Below are 25,063 nucleotides of genomic sequence, written 5' to 3'. Positions count from 1 at the left end.
TCAGTATAGTATACTAGACCCCAGTGTTATCTATACATTCAATTTGAGTCTTTCTCGTATAGGTTGGTCTAAAAATTATGGCTGATCGCATACATATGTCGTGGGTCTCTGCAATTTAAAATAGCAGAAACCCGGCGGCTATGTTTAGAGACTGGACTTCCGCCGTACATGTACGGCCGAGGTCCTCAAGGGGAACGGGAGTGAGGTGGGGATTTTTTATAAATTTTTTATACTAAATGTCCGCAGTGCTGGTGGGGTCAGCTGGAAGGGGGATCTGGGGGCATCTGGCACAACTGGGGGGGATGAAGGAGCATTAAATACTATGGGTAATATTATATATATATACACTCACCTAAAGAATTATTAGGAACACCTGTTCTATTTCTCATGAATACAATTATCTAGTCAACCAATCACATGGCAGTTGCTTCAATGCATTTAGGGGTGTGGTCCTGGTCAAGACAATCTCCTGCACTCCAAACTGAATGTCAGAATGGGAAAGAAAGGTGATTTAAGCAATTTTGAGCGTGGCATGGTTGTTGGTACCAGACGGGCCGGTCTGAGTATTTCACAATCTGATCAGTTACTGGGATTTTCACGCACAACCATTTCTAGGGTTTACAAAGAATGGTGTGAAAAGGGAAAAACATCCAGTATGCGGCAGTCCTGTGGGCAAAAATGCCTTGTGGATGCTAGAGGTCAGAGGAGAATGGGCCGACTGATTCAAGCTGATAGAAGAGCAACGTTGACTGAAATAACCACTCGTTACAACCGAGGTATGCAGCAAAGCATTTGTGAAGCCACAACACGCACAACCTTGAGGCGGATGGGCTACAACAGCAGAAGACCCCTCTGGGTACCACTCATCTCCACTACAAATAGGAAAAAGAGGCTACAATTTGCACGAGCTCACCAAAATTGGACTGTTGAAGACTGGAAAAATGTTGCCTGGTCTGATGAGTCTCGATTTCTGTTGAAACATTCAAATGGTAGAGTCCGAATTTGGCGTAAACAGAATGAGAACATGTATCCATCCTCTGATGGCTACTTCCAGCAGGATAATGCACCATGTCACAAAGCTCGAATCATTTCAATTTGGTTTCTTGAACATGACAATGAGTTCACTGTACTAAAATGGCCCCACAGTCACCAGATCTCAACCCAATAGATCATCTTTGGGATGTGGTGGAACGGGAGCTTCGTGCCCTGGATGTGCATCCCTCAAATCTTCATCAACTGCAAGATGCTATCCTATCAATATGGGGCAACATTTCTAAAGAATGATATCAGCACCTTGTTGAATCAATGCCACGTAGAATTAAGGCAGTTCTGAAGGTAAAACGGGGTCCAACACTGTATTAGTATGGTGTTCCTAATAATTCTTTAGGTGAGTGTATATATACCTTGCACTACTGGGGGGATGGAGGAGCATCATATACCATGGGGGAACAATATATATATATATATATATATATATATATATATATATACCTGGCACTACTGGGGGGGGTGGAGGAGCATTATATACCATGGGGGAACATTATATATATATACCTGGCACTATTGGGGGGAATTGGAGGTGCATCATATACTACGGGGGAACATTAAATATATAATATATATATATATATATATATAATATGAGTTTCTGTGTGTCTGTCTGTCTAGACGTCTGTCTGTCTGGACAATCGTTATGCGCGACCAAACAACTTGACCGATCATCACCAAATTTGGCACACAGGTACATTAGGTGTCCTGGAAGGTTTTAGATCGGGTCTCAGCTCTCTAGGACTTACCGTTACTGAGATATTCCTAAAAAATTACCTGCATTAGCCAATAGACGCCAACAATCCTTTCACTTAAATCCAAACTACAATTTACATGGTCACATGTCCCTTATTAGCCAATAGAAGCTCGCAGGTCCTACTCCAGGTTGATCTAACAACTGATTACAGGTATTAGAAGTTCGCAGGTCCTTAAATATTCAGTCCAATGACGTATGACACCACAACTACACTGCTACATGCATGGGGGGCAGAGGCCACTATTAAACGGACTGGCGTTGAGGAGTCAAGTGTTAAAGGGACGGGCACTGTGGAGGTCAATGTTAAATGGGCAGGAATTGCGGAGGTCACTGTTAAAGGGGCGGGCACTATGGAGGTCACTGTTAAAGGGGCAGGCACTGTGGAGGTCAATATTAAAGGGTCGGCCACTGTGGAGGTCACTGTTAAAGGGATGGGTACTGTAGAGGTCACTGTTATAGGGGAAACTGATGATATCTTTTTATGACACACGGAAACATTAAATCAAATAGATGAAATATACCCGTGCGAAGCCGGGTCCTTCTGCTAGTAAATAATACAAACAATAAACACATATACTTACCTTATGCTGCTGTCAGCAATGCGATGCAGGCCTCTTCCGGCCTGTGTCCCGCACTGTACGGCTCAGGCGGCAAGGGAACGGGCAAAGGAGACGCCTTTCCCCTGCCCCGCACCGTTCATCTGTATCGCTGTCCTGAGGACGGCGATACAGATGAATATGGAGATGAGTGCTTCCACAATGGAAGCGCTCATCTCTACTCCTGCTGCCTCCGGACAGAAAGGGCCCCCCTCTGGTGCTGGGCCCTGCTGACGGTGCCCTCCTCTTCTGTACTGAGTGATGCTCCCCATGCGGCTGCACCCCTCGCCAGGCTGTAGAAACAGCCCTGCTCCCAGCGCTCCTCTCCTCCTTCAGGCCGGCAGTGCCCGGAATGTTAAAGCAGGAAAACTTCTCCCTGCTCCACCATTCAGCCTGCAGGTACAGATCGCACTGCCAGCCGGTGTGGGCGGAGCCTGTAGCCTGCAAATTTGCATAAGCTCCGCCCACACCGTGCTGCAGAGCGATCTGTGCCTTCAGGGAAGAGAGGTATGTGAGCTTCAGGAATGGGACAAGGTGAGTAGTTACTGTGTTTTTTTATTTTATTTTGTAATAAAGAAAGGGAACAGATGCCTTTATTACTATGGAGGAAGCACAGAGGATTTTATTACTATGGAGGAGGCATAGAGGACTTTATTATAATGGAGGGGGCACAGAGGTCTTTATTATTATGGAGGGGGCACAGAGGGCTTTATTACTATGGAGGGGGTACAGAGGGCATTTTTACTATGGAGATGGCACAATGGGCTTTATTACTCTTGAGGGGGAACAGAGGGCTTTATTACTAGAGAGAGGGCACAGAAAGCATTTCTACTATGGAGAGGACACAGGGCATTACTAATCTGGAGGGGGCACAGAGGGTATTACTAATGTGAAGGGGACACAATGGGCATTTTTACTATGAAGGGGGCACAGAGCCACAGGGCATTACTACAATAAAGGGGGGACAGTGGGCATTATTACTGTGAAGGTGGCACAATGGGGATTTCTACTATGGAGGGGGCAAAGAGGGCATTACTACTATTAAGGGGGCACAATGGGCATTATTACTGTAAAGGGGGCACAATGTGCACTACTACTATGAAGGAGGCACAAAGGGCATTATTACTGTGAAGGGGGCACAGAGGGCATTACTACCACAAGAGGACACAGTTAAATTAGAGGGGCAAAGGTTTAAAAGTAATATAAGGAAGTATTACTTTACTGAGAGAGTAGTGGATGCATGGAATAGCCTTCCTGCAGAAGTGGTAGCTGCAAATACAGTGAAGGAGTTTAAGCATGCATGGGATAGGCATAAGGCTATCCTTCATATAAGATAGGGCCAGGGACTATTAATAGGATTCAGATATATTGGGCAGACTAGATGGGCCAAATGGTTCTTATCTGCCGACACATTCTATGTTTCTATGTTACTACTGTTAAGCGGCACAATGGACTTTATTACTTTGAAGGGGGCACAATGGAGATTAATACTATGAAGGGGCACAGTGGGCATTATTACTATAAAGGGGCCCAGTGGGCATTATTACTGCGAAGAGGGCACAATGGGCATTATTTGTCACGCCCTGCCCTGTGGGTGTTCTGAAACGATCTGTTAGAGTTGCTGCACGTGACTCGATCTGACAGTTTGTTTTGTTTTGGGTTTGAACAGTATCCCACCTCCTATCAGGTGTGGTTCGTTTGGTCATTGGGGAGGCTATTTATTCCTCCCTCTCCCTATAGCATTTGCGGGTTATGGTTCTTCCTTGTTTGAGCTCTGGAGGTTTTGGTGGATCGTCTGCTCCAAATCATCTATAGATAAGTCCTTTTCCCTTTTTTCCTTCTGTGTCTGTTTTTACTAGGTCCCTAGAGTGACGCTAGCTCCTTCGGTGGTTGAAGGAACTGGTAGTCTCTTTCCCTTTTCCTACTGCTTAGGGTTTGGTCCAGTGTGTTACAGCTTTAGGTACGTGGGCATGTGTATATCTACCATTGAGATATGCACATGGGCGTAGCAGCGTAGGGAAAGTCTTTTAGGGATTGCTAGGAGGTGACCCCTTTGTTCCCTAGCTTTTGGGGCCTAGTCAGTTGTTTTGTTTGCTTTGCCGTTTCCTGTTTCCTTCCCTTATCTTACCTATAGTGACATTATAACCCGCCTCACTGTAATTTTTTGCAAAATGGAGACTATTGATGCTTTGGTTGATGGCATGCAGGGATTGTCTTTGGCGGTAGCTGACCTCCGCAATTCGGTTTCACAATGTCAGAGTATTTTGGCATCTGGTGCCGCCGGGGGAAACCAGGTCTGCCTGGAACCTAAGGTTGCTCTCCCTGATAGGAGAGGGGAGGGAAGTGATAACTTTGTCCGGTTCAGGGAGTCCTGTAAATAGTATTTTTGTCTGCATCCGATTTCATCTGGAGACAAAAACCAGAGAGTTGGGATTATTATTTCTCTTTTAATAGGTGACGCTCAGTCTTTTCTCTGCCGACCGCTTTTCAGTCCCTCCAGTCGGTGGATGAATTTTTCGGAGCTGATTTATGATGACCCTGACCGGGTGTCCATGGTTGAAGCTAAGTTGCGCAGCTTGTGCCAAGGAGAACGGACTGCTGAGTCGTATTGTGCTGAATTTAGAAGAGGGGCGACTGACTCGGAGTGGAATGATCCTGCACTCTGTAGTCAGATCTGTCAGGGGCTATCTGAGAGATTAAACGATGCCCTTGCATTTCATGAAAAACCTGATTCTTTGGAGGCGGCCATGTCTTTGGCCTTACGGATTGATAGACGTCTTAGAGAGAGATGCAAGGTTCCCTTCGGGCAGGGGGTGCTGTCTGGTGGGGAATCAGTCCCTCCTGTCCCTCGTGGTACTCTGACACCTGAATTAGGGGCTGGAGAGGAGCCTATGCAATTGGGTCAGGTTACTTCTTGCTCTGGTAATAGAAATTTTAGGAAGCTGAATAGACTGTGTTACTTCTGTGGTAAAGAAGGCAATTTCGTTAATGTGTGCCCTTTTATTAAACCTCAAAGTGGTAATGAAAAACAAATAGGGGATCCCTTCAAAGGAAAAAAAAACTCTCTTACTCTTGGTAGTTTGAATGGGGAGTCAGAGCAGGCATATTTGTATCCAACCTGCAGTTCCCGATTCCTCCTGCCAGCCATGGTGGCGCTAGACTCTGGAAATTTTGAGTTAAAGGTATTTGTTGACAGTGGCGCAGGGGTTAATCTTATTGATTTTCAGTTTGTTCAGAGTCATGGTTTTAAAACTAGCGCATTAAGCAAAGAGATACCTGTGTTTGCTATAGATTCCGCCCCCCTCTCACAAAAATGTCTAGCTCGTATTGTTCAGGATATTCATTTGAGGGTGGGTGATTCTCATGTGGAGTTGATTTATTGTTTTGTTATGAAAGTTTTGCCTGCTCTGATGGTTCTGGGTTTACCATTGTTGATAAAACATAACCCTACCATTGACTGGAAAACAAGACAAATCAGGAATTGGAGTGAATTTTGTATGGACAACTGTCTTAGTGCCTCTATTTCGGGGGTGGTCACTAAGGTGTTGCCTCAGTTTCTTTCCAATTTTTCAGATGTATTCTCGGAGGGTAGAGCTCAGGAGTTGCCACCTCACCGGGAGTATGATTGTCCGGTCAATATTATCCCCGGATCAAAATTGCCAAAATCTCGGTTATATAATCTTTCTCAACCCAAAAGAGTAGCTATGCGAGAGTACATTGCCGAGAGTTTGGCAAAGGGACATATTAGACCATCTAAGTCTGCTATGGCCGCTGGCTTCTATTTCGTAAAGAAGGACGGATCCCTTAGACCGTGCCTAGATTTCCGGGAACTGAATCTCATTACAGTCCGTGATCCTTATCCCCGTCCCTTGATTCCAGGTCTTTTTGATCGTATTGCTGGTGCTAAGGTGTTTTCTAAGTTGGATTTAAAAGGAGCTTATAATTTGATCAGAATCAGGGAAGGAGATAGTGGAAAATGGCCTTCAATACCCCCGAGGGTCACTTCAAGAACCTAGTCATGCCCTTTGGTTTAACTAATGCTCCAGCAGGCTTTCAGCACTTTATCAATAACATTTTTCATCATTTGGTGGGGAGGTTCGTGGTTATTTACCTCTATGACATACTAATTTACTCTCCTGATATGAAGTCTCATCAGGATCATTTGAGACAAGTGTTATTGATCCTTCGGGAGAATAAATTGTATGCTAAGTTGGAAAAATATGTGCTTGCTGTTCAGGAGCTGCCGTTTTTGGGGTACTTGCTTTCTGCCTCCGGTTTTCGTATGGTCCGTGCGGTACTGGAATGAGATCGGCCGGAGAATCAAAAAGCCCTGTTGCGGTTTTTAGGATTTACTAATTACTACAGAAAATTCATCCTGAATTATTCCACCATTGTCAAACCTTTGACAGATATGACTAGGAAGGGCGCTGACTTCTCTGTCTGGTCGGATGAGGCATTACAGGCTTTTTCTGCTATTTAGAAATGTTTTGCTTCTGCGCCCATTCTGATGCAATCTGATGTGTCTCAACCCTTCATTGTGGAGCTTGACTTGTCAGAAGTGGGAGTCGGAGCAGTCTTGTCGCAGGATCCCTCTCCTAGCAAATGGCGCCTGTGCTTTTTTTCTCCAAGAAATTCTCGGCCACTGAGAGAAATTATGATGTTGGGAATAGAGAGTTGTTGGCCATCAAATTGGCCTTTGAAGATTGGCGCCATTGGCTAGAAGGGGCAACCCATCCGATTATGGTATTTACTGAACATAAGAATCTGGCCTACCTGCAATCTGCAAAGCGTTTAAATCATAGGCAGGCTAGATGGTCATTGTTTTTTACTAGCTTCAATTTTGTGGTCACCTATCACCCTGGGATTAAAAACGTCAAAGCGGATGCGTTGTCACGTAGCTTTCCGGGGGGGGGGGGGATTCGGTGGATCCCGCTACCATTTTGGTTGATGGGGTGGTGGTTTCCGCTCGTTACCCCGAGCTGGAGACTGAAGTGTTGGGGGCTCAAGAGGAGGCACCTGATTCTTGTCCTCCAGGCAAGTTGTTTTTTCCTTCTGAACTGTGATACAAAGTATTCAAGGAACATCATGATACTGTCCTTTGCAGAACATCCTGGAAGTAGATCCACTGTAGATCTTATTTCCCGGAGATTCTGGTGGCCTGGGTTGCGTAAAAGTTTTGAGAGTTATGTAGCATCTTGTGAGACCTGTGCACGCGTGATCTCTTCTTCCTTTGTCCATCCCATCTCGTCCTTGGACGCATTTGTCCATGGACTTCATTACTTATTTGCCGAGTTCCTCTGGGAAAACTGTGATTTTAGTGGTAGTGGACAACTTCAGCAAGATCGCTCACTTTGTACTATTATCAGGTTTGCCCAATGCAAAAACTCTTGCTAAGGTTTTCACTGACAACATTTTAAAATTACATGGCATTCCCTCTGATGTGGTGTCTGACAGGGGGACGCAATTTGTTTCCAGGTTTTGGAGGGCGTTTTGTTCTCTTCTGGGTATTCAGTTGTCTTTCTCTTCGGCTTTCCATCCTCAGTCGAATGGTCAAACTGAGTGCACTAACCAAAAACTGGAGACTTATTTAAGGTGTAATGTCGCTGAGTATCAGGATGAGTGGTCTTTGTTCTTGTCTTTAGCTGAGTTTGCCTTTAACAACCGTAGGCAGGAGTCAACTGATAAGTCACCATTTTTTGGCACATATGGTTTTCACCTTCAGTTTGGTACTTTTTCTGAAACTGAATCTTCTGGGATACCAGAAGAGGAGATATTCTCTTCCTCTTTGTCATCTATCTGGCGGAAGATTCAAGTTAATTTGAAAAAAAAATGGTTGAAAGATATAAACGGATGCCTGACAAGAGACGTATGACTGGTCTGGACCTGTGTGTGGGTGATTTGGTGTGGTTGTCCACTAAAAACATTAAGCTGAAGGTATACTCTTGAATTATTGGCCCTTTCAAAAATCTTGTCCATTGCTAATCCGGTGGCGTTTCGTCTGGAATTTCCGCAGGCCTGGAAGATCCATAATGTGTTTCACAGGTCCTTGTTGAAGAAATATGTGGAACGTGTGGAACCATCTCCTTTGCCTCCTCCTCCTGTTTTGGTTGATGGTAACCTGGAGTTTCAGATCTCTAGAATTCTCAACTCACGGGATCTTCGGGGTTCCCTTCAGTACCTGGTGCATTGTGGTCTGGGAGAACCGTGGCTCCGATGTGGTGGTCCAACTTGCCACAGCAACCGCTGCATCACCCAGTGGCACGTCGCACCCGATTTCATGCAGTCAAGGCTCCACCACCTCACCTGGTGCATTGGAGGGGATATGGTCCCAAGGAAAGAATGTGGGTTCCGGCTACCGATGTTAACGCTAGCCGCCTTGTTAATGCCTTTCACAGGGCACATTCGGATAAAGTTGGGCCTGGGTGTCCGGAGGTCACCCGTAGAGGGGGGGTACTGTCACGCCCAGCCCTGTGGGTGTTCTGAGACGATCTGTCAGAGTTGCTGCACGTGACTCGATCTAACAGTTTATTTTGTTTTGGGTTTGAACAGAATCCCACCTCCTATCAGGTGTGTTTCGTTTGGTCATTGGGGAGGCTATTTATTCCTTCCTCTCCCTATAGCCTCTGCGGGTTATAGTTCTTCCTTGTTTGAGCTCTGGAAGTTTTGGTGGATCGTCTGGTCCAACTCATCTATAGATAAGTCCTTTTCCCTTTTTCCTTCTGTGTCTGTTTTTACTAGGCCCGTAGAGTGACGCTAGCTCCTTCGGTGGTTGAAGGAGCTGGCATTATTACTATGAAGGGGGCACAATGGGGATTATTACTATGAAGGGGGCACAATGGGGATTATTACTATGAAGGGGGCACAATGGGGATTATTACTATGAAGGGGGCACAATGGGGATTATTACTATGAAGGGGGCACAATGGGGATTATTACTATGAAGGGGGCACAATGGGGATTATTACTATGAAGAGGGCACAATGGGCATTACAACTGTGAAAGGGGCACAGAAAGGGCATAACTACTGTGAGGGGGTACAATGAGGGCAATACTACTGTGAGAGGGTACAATTTTATTTAACCCTTTCACCCCCTGGAGGTTTTTATTTTATTTTTGCATTTTCGTTTTGCGCTCCCTGCCTTCCCAGAGCCATACATTTTTTATTTGTCTGTTCACATAGCCATATGAGGGCTTGTTTTTTGCAGGACAAGTTGTACTTTCAAACTTTCAAATATTGCATATGATGTAGTGGGAAGAGGTAAAAAAATACCAAATGTGGTGAAATTGCAAAAAAAAAATAATTCCATTACAGTTTTAAGGGTTTTTATTTTTTTTGCTGCCATATTTTGACCCCTATAACTTTTTGTAATTATGTGTACAGAGCTGTATGGGGGCTAATTTTTTGCGGGGCGAACTTAACTTTTCATTGATACCATTCTGGGGTGTGTATGACTTTTTGATCACTTTTTATTATTTTTTTGGTATTAAATGAAGCGACCAAAAACGGCAAAACGGCCTGTTGGACGAATATATTTTTATATTCTTATACTATAAGCGTTGTCGCACATCGCGACACCCATGATGTGTATTTTTTTCTTTTTTTAGTTCTTTTATTTTTATTTTGGGAAAAGGGGGGTGATTTGAATTTTTTTTTTAATTACATTTTTTTTTAACTTTTTATTTTTCCCATAGGGAACTATAACAACCAATCTTCTGATTGCTATTATCATAGACTCCAATGCACTTGCATTGGAATCTAAGATAATTTTAGTACTTTCCTATGGAGCCCTATTACAGGCAAGGGCTCCATAGGAAATCAATGCAGCAGTCTCCTGTCATTCACAAAGACAGGGGCTGCTGCACACAAGCTATGGCTCCTCCGATCGCCACACGGGGGTGCCGGAGCACTACTGAAAGCGTGCTCTGCTGTCCTGCTGACATCTGTAGGAGGAGGAGTAAGCCGGGCTGGGAATCGGCCTCTGATCCTCCTACAAAGCAGCGCGATGTGTCACAGTATCCTACTGCTGCTGATGGGGAGCGCAGATCATGGGAGGAGCCAGGTGACAGTATTTATTGTTCTTTTTTTTTCACTTCCTGTGAAGGGGGCACATCTGGCAATAACCACTGTGAAGGGGGCACTGGGCACATATCTTGGCATATTTACCGTAAGAGGGCACATATCTTGGCATATCAACTGTGAGGGGGCACATATTTGGGGATATCTACTGTGAAGGGTGCACATATCTTGGCATATCTACTGTGAGGGGACACATATTTGGGGATATCTACTGTGAGGGGGCACATATCTTGGCATATCTACTGTGAGGGGGAACATATCTTGGCATGTCTACTGTGAGGGGGCACATATATGTGACGTATGACATCTGAAACACTGGGTAGAAGATAGAAGTAGGCACATAAGGACTGATTCACATGTATCCACTCTGTAGCATGCTCTGTGTAAGGTATTTAATCTAATACATGCAGTTTCATTGCTGTAACCCCCACAAGGGGACCCACTGAGACTTTATCACCCAAGGGCCCACATGAGCCTGGAGCCGGCCCTGCTTGTGGCCATCACCATAAATACAAGTTCAGGTTGTCCTCACTGGACTGTGGCTTCATCACTGCTTCTGAGAATGTATACCTCTTCTGGCCATCTGCTTGGATTTCTCCTGACTGATTAATCCTTTATTAGACACCACTTACACCATTGAGACCATTTATCAAAATAGATGAGGTTATTTTACAATTGATCAATTTAAGGACAAAACATTTGATCTTGGCAGATCTATGGATTTTCTGACACACATTAAAAATGAGACATAAGACAAAACTGTAAAGCAAAAACCCAGATTGAATTCTGCTCATTATACTTTATATTATCATAGATGTTTCTGCTGGTTTTTAAAGCTGTTGCTATTGAGATAAATGAATATTAAAAAGTTCATAAATTGTATTATGCAAATTGAACTTCGGGAAGAAAATCATTTATGATCAATGCTCCTGGATTATTGTGACAGACATTCATCACCACATACTGAGGTTAAAAATACATTAAAATTAGAGATCAGCGAATCGAAGTTGACGAAGGCGAATTCGATCCGAAATGTTTGATTTGCATTGAATCTGAATTTCCTCATGCTTCATGGTAACAAATCACATTTTTTCCTAAAATGGCTGCTGCACATTTTAGGACATGGAGCAAGGAACTCTGGGAACGGGGGATCACCCACAATGCCATGCATGCAGCCAATCAGCAGCCAGCCCGCCCTGTGATGTCGCAGCCCTATAAATAGCCTTGGATATTGGATTTAGCCATTTTTCAATGTGCTTAGTGCAGTGAGAGACGTCAGCAGGCACTAGCGACAGTGCTAGGAAAGACTTAAATTTTTTCAGGGAAAGGATAGGGAGGAATCATTCCACAGTATTGAAGCAGAACAGGGTTCAGTAGGGGAGTTTAGAGCCTGGGTAATAGGGAGAATCCTATTACACCTTGCTGCATTGACTGCGGATCCAAATTGCCATTATACAGCTCCGTAATTTCAGCAAACCGTTCTTGTTATTGGGGTGCAAGTGCTGTTTGATACAGCCATTAATATTGTTTATTACAAGGAAATACTTCTATGTCTTATTTGCCCTTGTACATTGCAGTTATATGTTCTAAAGCCTTCTTTGGCGTGTATTAGTGGGGAAAACAAAGGGCTTATTAGCCATGGTGTGGTGAAGTGAGAAAATTACTGACTTTTTTGGGGTGTATTATTTTCCTTTTTATTTACTTATTTAATCTAACAGTATATTAGACAGAGAAGTGCCAGGCCCTGCACAGTGGAGGGGCAGAGGCCAAAATGTTTCTGGCGCAGGCACAGGTTGCTGCAGAGTAAATGAATGTGTCAGAAGGAGTCGCAGCGAGAGGCTTGAGCTCCCGGTGTCATCTAGCGGTCGTGTCTTGACCAGCAACCCAGCAAAGTGATATCAGACACCCCCAGCCAAGAGTTGGTGAGTTCGTCAGACACAACCCTTAGTTAACATCGCCCAGGAGCAGGCCCTGTGACCTCACCTGCCCTAAACCTGCCTCTGTCCTTTTCTATTCCCTCAGCCAGAGAAGTATTATTGCTGTGAGCTCAGCTCCACTAAACAGCGAGGACGAGCTACTAGAGGACATTCAGCAGCTACTGCCTAGCCAAGATCTGGAGGAGACATCTGCTGCTTCCTGCGCTAGGCAGGCAAGTAGTAATGAGGAGAGTGGCGTGGGAGCTGGTGTTGCGAGCGCTCAGGCTTCTGAAACAGAGACCGTGGAGTAGGACATTAGTGACAGTACTTGATAATGATGATGTAGCCGATCGCACTTGGGAGTCGGGGCTTCATTATCATTGGGAGAAGAGGGTGGCAGCTTGCCTGTGAGTCAGCGGCGGAGCCAGCAAGTCGCTAGCGTGACCAGGAGTCAGCAGGGTGGCAGAAGTCGGAGGTCGGGAGCCAAACATACTCAGTGTAGACCACCTGCTTCGCTGGAGACTACCTGCCCGGAAAGTAGTGGTGCAGGGGTTCACGGAAGCAGTGGCAGTAACAGTCAGTCAGTGCATAGTGTTGGGGGTAAAATCACCTACTTGGTGCTGTAGCAGTTTTTTGTTAGGCTGCCGGAGAAGGTGAACATGGCCATTTGTACTGTTGAGTCTGTGGGCAGAGGTTAAAGCGTGGCCAGGGTGCCAATGTTGGCACCACTGCCCTGCGTCAACATATGCAGCGTCACCATAAAGTGGTCTGGGAGAACCGTGGCTCCGATGTGGTGGTCCAACTTGCCACAGCAACCGCTGCATCACCCAGTGGCACGTCGCACCCGATTTCATGCAGTCAAGGCTCCACCACCTCAGCTGAAGGGAGCTGTCTGTCCTTCCCATCATCTGCTGGTCCTGATGCTCCTCCTCCTACTCCTCGTCAGTCATTCCGTCAGCAATCGATCACCAAAGCTATTGCCAAGAGACAACAGTATGCGTGCACTCATCCAATGGTGCAAAAGCTGAATGTGCTCCTGGCCAAGTTGCTGGTGCTGCAGTCCTTCCCTTTCCAAGTGGTGGACTCTGCACCTTTCAGAGAACTTATGGCTTGTGCCGAGCCGAGGTGGAGAGTCCCAAGCTGTCATTTCTTTGCCAAAAAGGCAGTACTATCCCTGCACACACATGTAGATCAGAAGGTGGGCCAATCCTTGAGCCTGTCGGTGTCTGCCAAAGTACAAGGCAGTGCCAATGTGTGGAGCTGTAACTACGGTCAGGGACAATACATGTCCTTTATGGCCCACTGGGTGAATGTGGTTCCTGCACAGCCACATCAGCAACTTCCGCCTCCATGTTGTAACGCCGTTGGTCCTGCAACAATGTCCGCCTCTGCCTTCTCATCCTCCACCGTGTCCTCAGCCTCCACTGCAGGGACAATTCACAGTGCCCCTGCAGCTTATCACAAGTGCAGGGCACGACGGTGTCACGCTGTTATGCACCTCGTTTGCCTGGGCGAACAGAGTCACACAGGGGAGAAACTGCTCCTTGTCCTTCATAAAGAAAGCGAATCCTGGTTTTCTCTGCGACAACTCAAAATCAGAACCATGGTGACCGACAACGGGAAGTACATGGTGTCGGCGCTGCGTCAAGGAGGGCTGAGCCATGCGCCCTGCATGGCACATGTGTTCAATCTGGTTGTGAAGCAGTTCCTGAAGTCTACCACCTGTCTCCAAGACACCTTAAAAATGGCCAGGAAACTTTTCATGCACTTCAGCCACTCGTACACAGCAAAGCACACCCTCCCTGAGCTGCAGCGGCAGAATGGCATTCCCCAACATAGGCTGATATGTGACGTTTCCACCTGTTAGAATTCCACCCTCCATATATTGGACCAACTATACGAACAGAGAAAGGCAATAAACAATTTATTGATGATCTAAGCAGACAGGAGTACTCCTCTCTGTAACTTCGATGTCAGCCAGTAGAAGCTCATGCGTGACACCTGTCCTTTGCCAAGGGCCCTTTGAGGAGGCCATGTTATTTGTTAGTTGCCACGACTGCTGGATGAACAACGCCATTCCACTGCTTCATGTCCTGGAACAGATGCTGGTAAATCTTGCTATTTAGGAAACTGGAGATGTGGCGCCTAGATCTCGTGGCCACATGAGAGCTGTGGGGGAAGAGTAGGACATTGGAGCACAAGCAATGTGTAGCGAAATGGGTGGTTTTTACATACAGGTCACAGGAGAGGAGGAGCAGGATCAGCCAGAAGAGCTACAGGGCGATGAGGAAGACGAGGCAGAGGACCCAGACACACTGTGGTAGTATGCAGTGGAGATGGAGGCAGGGAGTCCCTCCGAGTCAATTGCACAAATGGCCCGATGCATGCTCACTTGCTTGCATAATGACAGCCAAATTGTCACCATTCGGCAGAGGGATGACTTCTGGTTCTCCACCTTGTTGGACACTCGCTACCGGTCCAAAATGGGGGCCTTTTTTACACCCGCTGAGAGGGAGGACAAACTGAACTACTATAGAGACATTCTATGTAGTTAGTCCACCCTCTCGCAGGTCCAACCAGGGGGGTTTTCTGCACTCACATTCCTCTGCCATGGCTGCTGTGGCAGGGTGGGGTGGTAGGAGAAGTTCCAGCTCCATCAGCAGCAACTTGAGTCTAGAGTTGCTGATGAGCAGCTTTCTGTCACGGATGATGTTGCAGATAACTGGAACTTATAAATAAACGTCCGACTGGCTTGATCCCAAACTAAGGAGCATATAGGTGAGCCCTATAAAACCCTAAGAGCTCTCCCTGACTGCTATGCCCATGCAAGCGTCTCAATGGTAGACGATTGCATGCCCACGTACCTAAGACTGTGTGACACCTGAAAACCCTATAATAGTGAGGGGACACGACCACCGGCTCCCTGCACTTAATACAGACGGAGTCAGGGTCACCTAGAATCAAGCCAGCAAGGAAACACAATAAATGAAAGGACTTATCTGAGCAAACAGCGGCAGCCTCCATCAGTGAACACTTCATCCAGGAAGTAGTATAAACCGAAAAGTGAGGCAGTATGGGAGGGAATATAAAGGGAGACGATTAGTCTAAATAGGTGACACCTGGGAGAAGGAAAGGAGATGACAAAGTGAAACCAAAACAAAGAACATCATGCAAGAGGTAGAGAAGGACGTCTGCCAGACCTTCTCACAGAACTGGCGGTGACAGTACCCCTCCCTCTATGGGTGGACTCCAGACACTCAGAGTCCACCTTCTCAGGATGAGACCTATGGAAAGCCCTGATGAGACGAGTGGCCTTAATGTCCGCCACTAGGACCCACATCCTCTCCTCAGGACCATAACCCTCCCAATGAACGAGGTACAGGAGAGAACCGTGGATAATGCGAGAATTCTCAATCCTAGAGACCTGAAATTCAAGATTACCAATTACAAAAATCGGAGGAGGAGGCAAAGAGGAGGGTAACAGTGGGTTGGACATAAGGTTTTAATAAGGACCTGTGAAAAACATTATGACTCTTCCAAGTCTGAGGAAGATCAAGACGGAAGGCAATGGGATTGATGACGGACAAGATCTTGTAAGGCCCAATAAACTTAGGACCCAACTTCCAGGAGGGAACCTTCAGTTTGATATTCCTTGTAGACAACTGTGGCAAAAATAACCTCGCCACTGGGTTTTGGAGGGGCCTGTTTGCCAGCCTCTTGCCTCAGGATTATGGCCCTTACTAACTTTAAATGAGAAGACATACCGGCCGCACAGCTTAAATCTGTGGAACTGTTTTGGGCAGGAAAGCCATGCTTGCGGTCGGCCAAATGTGACTTCCATGGAATTCGGGAACCCCTGTTCGGATCTGGGTGATTTTTGGATATGTTGTTCACCCAGATCAGAGCTATCCATGGATGTATACCTTATGGGGATATGTGGGGTTTTGAGGTGTGTGACAGAACCATCTGTCTGTGGAATTGTATTGTATGTTATGTGAGGGCACCCAGATAGCTAATTTTATTGTATTCATGTAGTCTGAGTGCCATTCCCCTAATTATATGCACTCAGACTTGAGCTATCTGGGGATATGTTAAATGTCTGTGTTTACTGTAAGGGTTGTGACATTGTATGTTTAAATGGTGATTTCTGTCCTGTTGTCCCCACATGTGTATTGTCGATTTCCCTTTGTCCTGAGAGATAATTGAATTACTCCTTGGGTGTCTCCAGGGCAGAGGAGGAAACCATAATGCATTGTGGGGATGTATTGTGTCTGTGTATCCTGAAATGCTGCATATCTGTCCTGTGTCACAGTATTCTATCTGGTCCCCTAGGGGTGTGTCCACCAGATGGGGACCTGCATAAATACGGGCGGGTAGCCCTCAATAAAGTGTTCCTGTTTTACACTCAACATAGAGCCTCGTCTCATGTGTGTGGGGATTGCTATACTTGTATACTCCCCTGGCTATTACTCCGAGCTCTTGTAAGAGCTGTTCCTGGTTCCTGTGGTGGTATAGGTGTCGAGCGGAGTGCTTGGAGTCCTCGGGAGGCACTTGGAGCATTTATCAACGGAGGTACCCGGTCGGGGTGCTGTCACTACCAGAGCTTTGGGACGTTCTCACAGCTCTGTTTCTCAACCCCTGTGATGATGTCACTACTAGAGCTGGGAGGAGTTCTCACTGCTCTGTTTACTTTTGGTTTCCTTCCTCCCAGCTGTTCCTCATGCGTTTGATTTCCCTCTCTTTATATCACCCCTCCTCCTATTGTAGGGTGTGGATTATAGTTCTCATTTCAGTTGTAGCTCTTGCTTTAGTATCTTCACTTGTAGCTATCAGTTCACTGGACCTGTGTTCTGCTGCAGCAAGCACTCCGGATATTGCCAGCTGTCCTTGGATCCGTCTTCCCTGCGGCTGCAACACCTTCAGCTAAGTGTGCAGACATTGTTGTGTACCTGATTATTTTCTGACTGGATCTGAAGTGGCCACGGTTCCCTCCATATACTGAGTAGGGCACCGGTGGCCGTGCCCCTTCCACTATTGTAGGGGTTACAGTGGTCATCAGTCTTAGGCACGTGGGCATGCCTCGTTCCGCCATTTGGATCCGGGCATGTGCTTTAGCAGCATAGGGAGAGCTATGAGGGTCGTACAGGGGTCACCCTTTATCCTCCCTAGTTTGGGTCCGGTCAGTAGCTCTTTTACTGTGTATACTATTGTTGCTCACATACAGCCGTGACAGGTGCCAGGAGATCCGTTACAACAACCACACCAGATCACCCACATCCAGGTCTGGACCAGGCACACGTCTCTTCAGATCTTTTGCCAAATAAATGACAAAGACGAGGAAAATCTCTCCTCATCGGTAAACCAGAAGACCCCTCTCCAGAGAATATCCCAAACTGCGGATGAAACCCATATGCACCAAAAAATGGTGACTTATCAGAGGACTCCTGGCGACGGTTATTTAAAGCAAACTCAGCAAGGGACAAAAAAGAATACCAATCCTCCTGATTCTCCGCCACAAAACAGCGCAGATATGTCTCCAGATTCTGATTGACACGTTCGGTCTGACTTTTCGACTGCGGGTGAAAAGCAAAAGAGAACGAAAACCGAATCCCCAAGCGGGAACAGAAGGCCTTCCAGAATCTGGAAACAAATTGCGTGCCCCTATCAGAAACGATGTCTGAAGGAATGCCATGCAATTTAACAATGTGATCAACAAACGTTTGCGCCAACGTCTTAGCATTGGGTAACCCAGGAAATGAAATGCGCCATTTTGCTAAAACGGTCGACTACCACCAGAATCAAAGTATTCCCCGAGGAACGAGGCAGGTCCGTAATGAAGTCCATGGACAGATGCATCCAAGGACGGGAAGGAATGGATAACGGGAGGAGAGAACCAGATGGCCGTGATTGAGGGACCTTGGCACGAGTGCAGGTATCGCAGGCTGCCACAAAACCCTCAACCGTCTTATGAAGAGCTGGCCACCAGAATCTCTGAGCAATGAGATCCACTGTGGCTCTACTCCCCGGGTGCCAGGAGGACAAAGATCAGGAGCCTCTGCCTGGGCTGCCTGAACCTCTGCCTCCAAATCAGGATTAAGAGCAGAGACAACCACCCCTTCAGCCAAAATGGGACCCGGGTCTTCAAAGTTCCCACCTCCCGTAAAACAACGTGACAGGGCATCCGCCTTCACATTTTTAAACCCAGGACGGAACGTGACAACAAAATTAAACCTAGAAAAGAACAAAGATCATCTGGCCTTTCTCGGATTCAGATGCTTGTCCGATTCCAAGTAGGCCAGATTCTTATGGTCGGTAAACACGGTAATAGGGTGTCTGGCTCCCTCTAACCAATGGCGCCATTCCTCAAAAGCTAATTTGATGGCCAACAACTCCCTATCTCCCACATCGTAATTTCTCTCTGCAGAGGTGAGTTTCCTTGAGAAAAAGGCACACGGTCGCCATTTGGCAGGAGAGGGACCCTGAGATAAGACCGCATCCACACCCACCTCAGAAGCGTCCACTTTAACAAGAAAAAAGGTAGAGAGACATCAGGTTGTACCAAAATGGTAGCGGAAGCAAAACTCTCTTTGATACTAGAAAAGGCTTTAAGCGCATCTACCGACCACGAGGAAAAATCTACCCCCTTTTTAGTCATATCAGTGAGTGGCTGAACAACAGAGGAATAATTCAAAATGAACTTTCTGTAATAATTGGGAAAACCCAAAAACCGCATCAGCGCCTTCTGATTCTCAGGAAGCTCCCAATCAAGCACAGCGCAGACCTTCTCAGGGTCCATGCGAAAACCAGAAGCGGAGAGAAGAAAACCAAAAAATTGAATCTCCGAAACCGCAAACACATATTTTTCCCGTTTAGCGTACAATTTATTCTCCCGCAGAATCAGCAAGACCTGACGTAGGTGGTCCCGATGAGTCTTGAAATCAGGAGAAAAATTTAAATGTTATCTAGATACAACAGAACAAATTTCCCCATTAAATGATAAAAAATGTTGGAAGACGACCGGAGCATTCATCAAACCAAAGGGCATAACCAAATTCTCAAAATGACCCTCAGGGGTATTGAAGGCCGTCTTCCATTTGTCCCCTTCCCTGACCCTGACTAGGTTGTATGCCCCTCTTAAATCCCACTTAGAAAAAACTTTAGCCCCAACAATCTGGTTAAACAGGTCTGGGATCAGAGGAAGCGGATATGGTTCACGAATCGTGATACGGTTCAGCTCCCTGAAATACAGACAAGGTCTTAAAGAACCATCTTTTTTCTTAACAAAAAAAAACCAGCGGCAACAGGTGACTTTGAGGGTCGGATGTGTCCCTTTCTCAGGCTCTCAGAGGCCAGAAGAAGCGCAAGGTGCGCGAAACGGCCGTCGCCAGCTGATCACTCAGCAAATACACGCATATGTCTGCCCCAGCCCGCTGAACTTTGTATTCGACTTCACACCAATAAAGATACAACTTGCAACATTTGGGTGAGTGCCCCTATCATTATTCCTTCTACTTACTGCATGATTATTGTGGACCTCCAGTTGATAGCAGAGCACCACTGAATAATGTCGAAATACTGAGCCGCACAGTTCCCTGTCTCTGAGTGCCGCCTCGTACCTCTACGTATCCTGATCACTAGAGGAGTAGGTAATCCGTTTAGGACGAAACATGATATATCCTCAACATGAGCGTCACCAACAGTTAAATGGATATTGTGAACTATGCCCTTTAACAATCTTTGAGAAAGTGGAGCGGAATCAATAGCAAACACAGGTATATCCTTTTCCAAAGTGCATACCTTGAAACCATGCGTTATTGCAAATTGATTATCAATGAGATTGACAGCTGCTCCACTATCTACAAAAATCTCACAAACAATGTTCTTGCTGTCCAGCGCCACCCTGGCAGGTAGGAGAAAACGGGACATACAAGCAAACAGCAAACCTTCAATTTCCATATCAACCTTGCCAATAGTAGCAAATGGAAAGTTTTTAGAGGGTTTTTTTTTTTTATTACCCTCAGAAAACTCCATGAATCTCCAAGAGGGGCAAACATTAGCCAAATGATTTATACCGCCACAACAGAAACAAACCCTCCTCTGAGAGCTGAATCCTCTACTATCAGAGACAAGCAAACCCAGCTGCATGGACACCTCCTCAGAGGGGATTAAGAGAGACTGAGACCCCTGCGCACTGAATGAGACAGCCCCACTGTCTTTGGGCTGATAATGACAGGAAGGAGTAGTCTCCTCTCTCTCTCTAAGATGCCTGTCAATACGAACAGCTAGAGACATGGCAGATTCTAACGAGGCTGGTCTCTCATGAAAAGCAAATGCACTTTTTCAATCTTTCCGAAAGACCATGGCAAAATTGACTTCGGAGTGCAGCATCATTCCAACCAGTATCAGCTGCCCATCTCCGAAATTCAGAACAATATATCTCTGCGGACTGTTTACCCTGGCATAAAAGACGCAGTTTAGATTCAGCCAGAGCAATACGATCCGAGTCATCATATATCTGCCCCAGGGCTACAAAAAATTCATCCACCGATCGGCGGGGCCGTGCCCCCACCGGCAGCGAAAGGGCCTAAGACTGAGCGTTATCCCTGAGCAGCGAGATGATGATCCCCACCCTCTGCTCCTTATCACCAGAGGAATGGGGAAGTAGGCGAAAAGGGAGTTTGCAAGCCTCTCTTAAGCGAACAAAATTCTCACTACCCCCGGAGAACGTATCCAGAAGCTAGATCTTAGGCTCGGAACAAACTCCATGAACGCCAGCAGAACCGGTCACCTGAAACTGAGACACAGTTTTGCGGAGATCTGCTACCTCCAGCGAAAGACCTTGCATGCGGTCAATTAAGGCTGAAACCGGATCCATGCTTAAGACGGTTTTGGCGGTTTATAATGTCACGGATGATGTTGCAGATAACTGGATCAGGATCTTTTTTCAAAGTGGACCAGTTCTTCCTAATCGCATCCTTTATCAAGCCTGCTTGCGTATTAAATTGGGTTAAAAAGGAGAAGCGAAAATATTTCTCAGTCTCCGCCTTTTTCCTTTTTGTCATCTATGTAAGGCCTCATGCACATGACAGTATGTATTTTGCGTTCCGCAAAAAATGGATCCACAGAAAATACAGATGACATCCGTGTGCATTCCGTATTTTGAAAAACGGAAAGGCTGGTCCCTAATAAAACAGTCCTATCCTTGTCCATAATGCGGACAATAATAGGACATGTTTTATTTTTTTTCGGAACGGAAATACGAACATATGAAAACGGAATGCACATGGAGTACCTTCCGTTTTTTTTTGCGGACCCATTGAAATGAATGGTTCCATATACGGTCCACAAAAAAAATCCTAGAAAGAACACGGAATTAAAATAAATTTGTGTGTATGAGGCCTAAGGCAAAGTTTGTGTCTAAAAAATTTACACCCACAGAGGTACTTAGCAGGCACCATAGCCATCAAGTAGCCCCAATGGCAGAGGGTGAATGGTGATAACATCGATCATGAACTTTTAACCCTTCAGATGCCATGTTCACTTGTGGTGTAAAATAAGTGTTAAAGGGGTTGTATCACTTCAGCAAATGTCATGTTAATGTTGAAGTTACCACATGCTCAGTAAACAGATACCAAGTGCTGGTGGGCAGGAAGAAATAAATAAAATATCTCCAAATATAGGTAAATCTATATGAGTAACATATTTCATGGCCAAAGTTGAAAATAGAAAAGAGTCAGAGAAAAAAGTGAAACAATCAAAAATCAGGAATGAGATTCCGTCAATCAAGGGGAAAATAAATGGTGCCTGTGTGAAACAGTAAATGACTTGATAGGTGTAGAAATACCGTAAATGTAGGCGCATTGTCAATAGAAACAGGACATAATAGAGATACATAATTTCAGAACTTTTTCCACCTTTAATGTGACCTATAAACTGTACCACTCAATTGAAAAATAAACTGAAATATTTTAGGTGGAGGGAAGAAAAACAAAAAATACCTAAAATAATGTGGTTGCATAAGTGTGCACACCCTCTTATAACTGGGGATGTAGCTGTGTTCAGAATTAAGCAATCACATTCAAAATCATGTTAAATAGGAGTCAGCATACACCTTCCATCATTTAAAGTGCCTCTGATTAACCCCAAATAAAGTTCAGCTGCTCTAGTTGGTCTTTCCTGAAATTTTCTTAGTCGCATCCCACAGCAAAAGCCATGGTCCACAGAGGGCTTCCAAAGCATCAGAGGGATCTCATTGTTAAAAGGTATCAGTCAGGAGAAGGGTACAAAAGAATTTCCAAGGCTTTAGATATATCATGGAACACAGTGAAGAAAGTCATCATTAAGTGGAGACAATATGGCACAACAGTGACATTACCAAGAACTGTACGTCCCTCCAAAAGATGAGAAGAAAACTGGTCTGGGAGGCTACCAAGTGGCTGTGTGGTACATGTCACAACAATCTCCCATATTCTTCATATGTCTGGGCTATGGAGTAGAGTGGCAAGACGAAAGCCTTTTCTTATGAAGAAAAACATCCAAGACAGGGCTACATTTTGCAAAAACACTTCTGAAGTGTCCCAAAAGCATGTGGGAAAAGGTGTTATGGTCTGATGAAACCAAGGTTGAACTTTATGGTCATAATTCCAAAAGATATGTTTGGCGCAAAATCAGCACTGCACATCACCAAAAGAACACCATACCCACAGTGAAGCATGGTGGTGGCAGCCTTATGCTTTGGGGCTGTTTTTCTTCAGCTGGAACTGGGGCCTTAGTTAAGCTAGAGGGAATTATGTACAGTTCCAAATACCAGTCAAAATTGACACAAAACCTTCAGGCTTCTGCTAGAAAGCTGAACATGAAGAGGAACTTCATCTTTCAGCATGACAACAAACCAAAGCATACATCCAAATCAACAAAGGAGGAATGGCTTCACCAGAAAAAGATTAAAGTTTTGGAATGGCCCAGCCAGATCCCAGACCTGAATCCGATGAAAAATATGTGGGGTGATCTGAAGAGGGCTGTGCACAGGAGATGCCCTCGCAATCTGACAGATTTGGAGTCTTTTTGCAAAGAAGAGTGGGCAAATCTTGCCAAGTCAAAATGTGCCATGCTGATAGACTCATACCCAAAAAGACTGAGTGCTGTAATAAAATCAAAAGGTCCTTAAAGTATTCCTTGAGAGTGTGAAAACTTATGCAACCATAATATTTATTTTTAGATATTTTTTATTCCCTCTACCTAAAGGTTTCAGTTTGTTTTTCAATTGACTTGTACAGTTTATAGGTCACATTAAATGTGGAAAAGATTTTCACATCACAGACACCTGACATTTTAACAGGGATGTGTAGACTTTTTATATCCACTGTATATATCAACCATAGAACTATTGTATTTCTGTGTCACAGATGCAAAAGCTGCGTATCTCACCCCAAAAATTTGATTTGTGTCACCCAGAGAAGCAACAGACAGATATACCACTGTATTTCTATGTCATGGATGCAAAAGAGGTATATCTCTCCCGAAAAATTGATTTATTAACTATTTTATTTCCATGTCAAGAATACAAAGGAGGTGTATCTAACCCCAAAAATGGGTTAATTTCACCCACAGAATTAACAGACAGATTACCTATTGTATTTCCGTGTCAATGATGCAAAGGAGGTGTCTATCACTCCCAAAAATGGGTTTATGTCACCCACAGAATTAAATTCCAGATCAAAAGCCTAACATTGTCGCTCACTGCAGCAGCGTCCCCTCCCTACACTAGTTAGAGCAGAATGGCAACACACCACGTGATCCGGCATTTATACAAGCCAGGTCACATGCTATGCCGGCCAATCACAGCCATGCCAATACTAGGCATGACTATGATGGCTTCCAAGTGCCCACAGCTTAAAAGCTTGTTGATTGCTGCGTTGCAGCCTTTCAACAAGCTTTATTCTGCATCAAACACCAAACTCGAACTTCCATGGCAAAGTCATTGTTTCGGTTCAGGTGCCCGAACCTGTGATGTTCGGTACGAACCAGAAGGTGGCAGTTGGGATTGCTCATGCCTATTAAGGTTAACATCTTAGGGAAAATTGTTAAAAAGGGAGTTAAATGTGTAGCTAGACAAGAAGACTTTAGAAGATTTGTTAAAGTCACATTTCTTTAGGCAGCCAAGCACTCAAAAAACCTGGCTTAACAACAAGCGTTTTTTAATGTGGTTTATGACATTAAAGATTTTATTCATTGTAACAACAATCCGGTAGTTGAATATATTTTTAACACATAAAATTTCGGATTCTGAAGTTGAATTCCTGGATCTTCGGATCAGTCTGAGAGACTCTAAAATTGTGACATCCCTGTTCCGAAAAAGTACTGCCACCAACAACTTGCTTCATTTTGCAAGTTTCCACCCGACACATCTAAAGAAGGGCATACCCCGGGGCCAGTTCCTACGTTTACGACGCAATTGCTCTGATGTGAATGATTTTAGAGAGGCCGCACAAGATCTGACATCACGTTTGAATGAGAGGGGTTACCCCAAAAAGGTCACAGCCCGGGCATTCGAGAGGGCTAAAGAGGCCAATCGCGAGGATTTATTCATACCTAAGGTAAAATCAAGAGAAAATAAAATACGTTTGATTACCAGGTATAATAACCAGTGGTCTGATCTTTACAGAATTTT

Source organism: Bufo bufo, chromosome 3 (assembly GCF_905171765.1).
Source record: "Bufo bufo chromosome 3, aBufBuf1.1, whole genome shotgun sequence".
Taxonomy (NCBI): Eukaryota; Metazoa; Chordata; class Amphibia; order Anura; family Bufonidae; genus Bufo; species Bufo bufo.
This window is presented reverse-complemented; position numbering follows the sequence as displayed.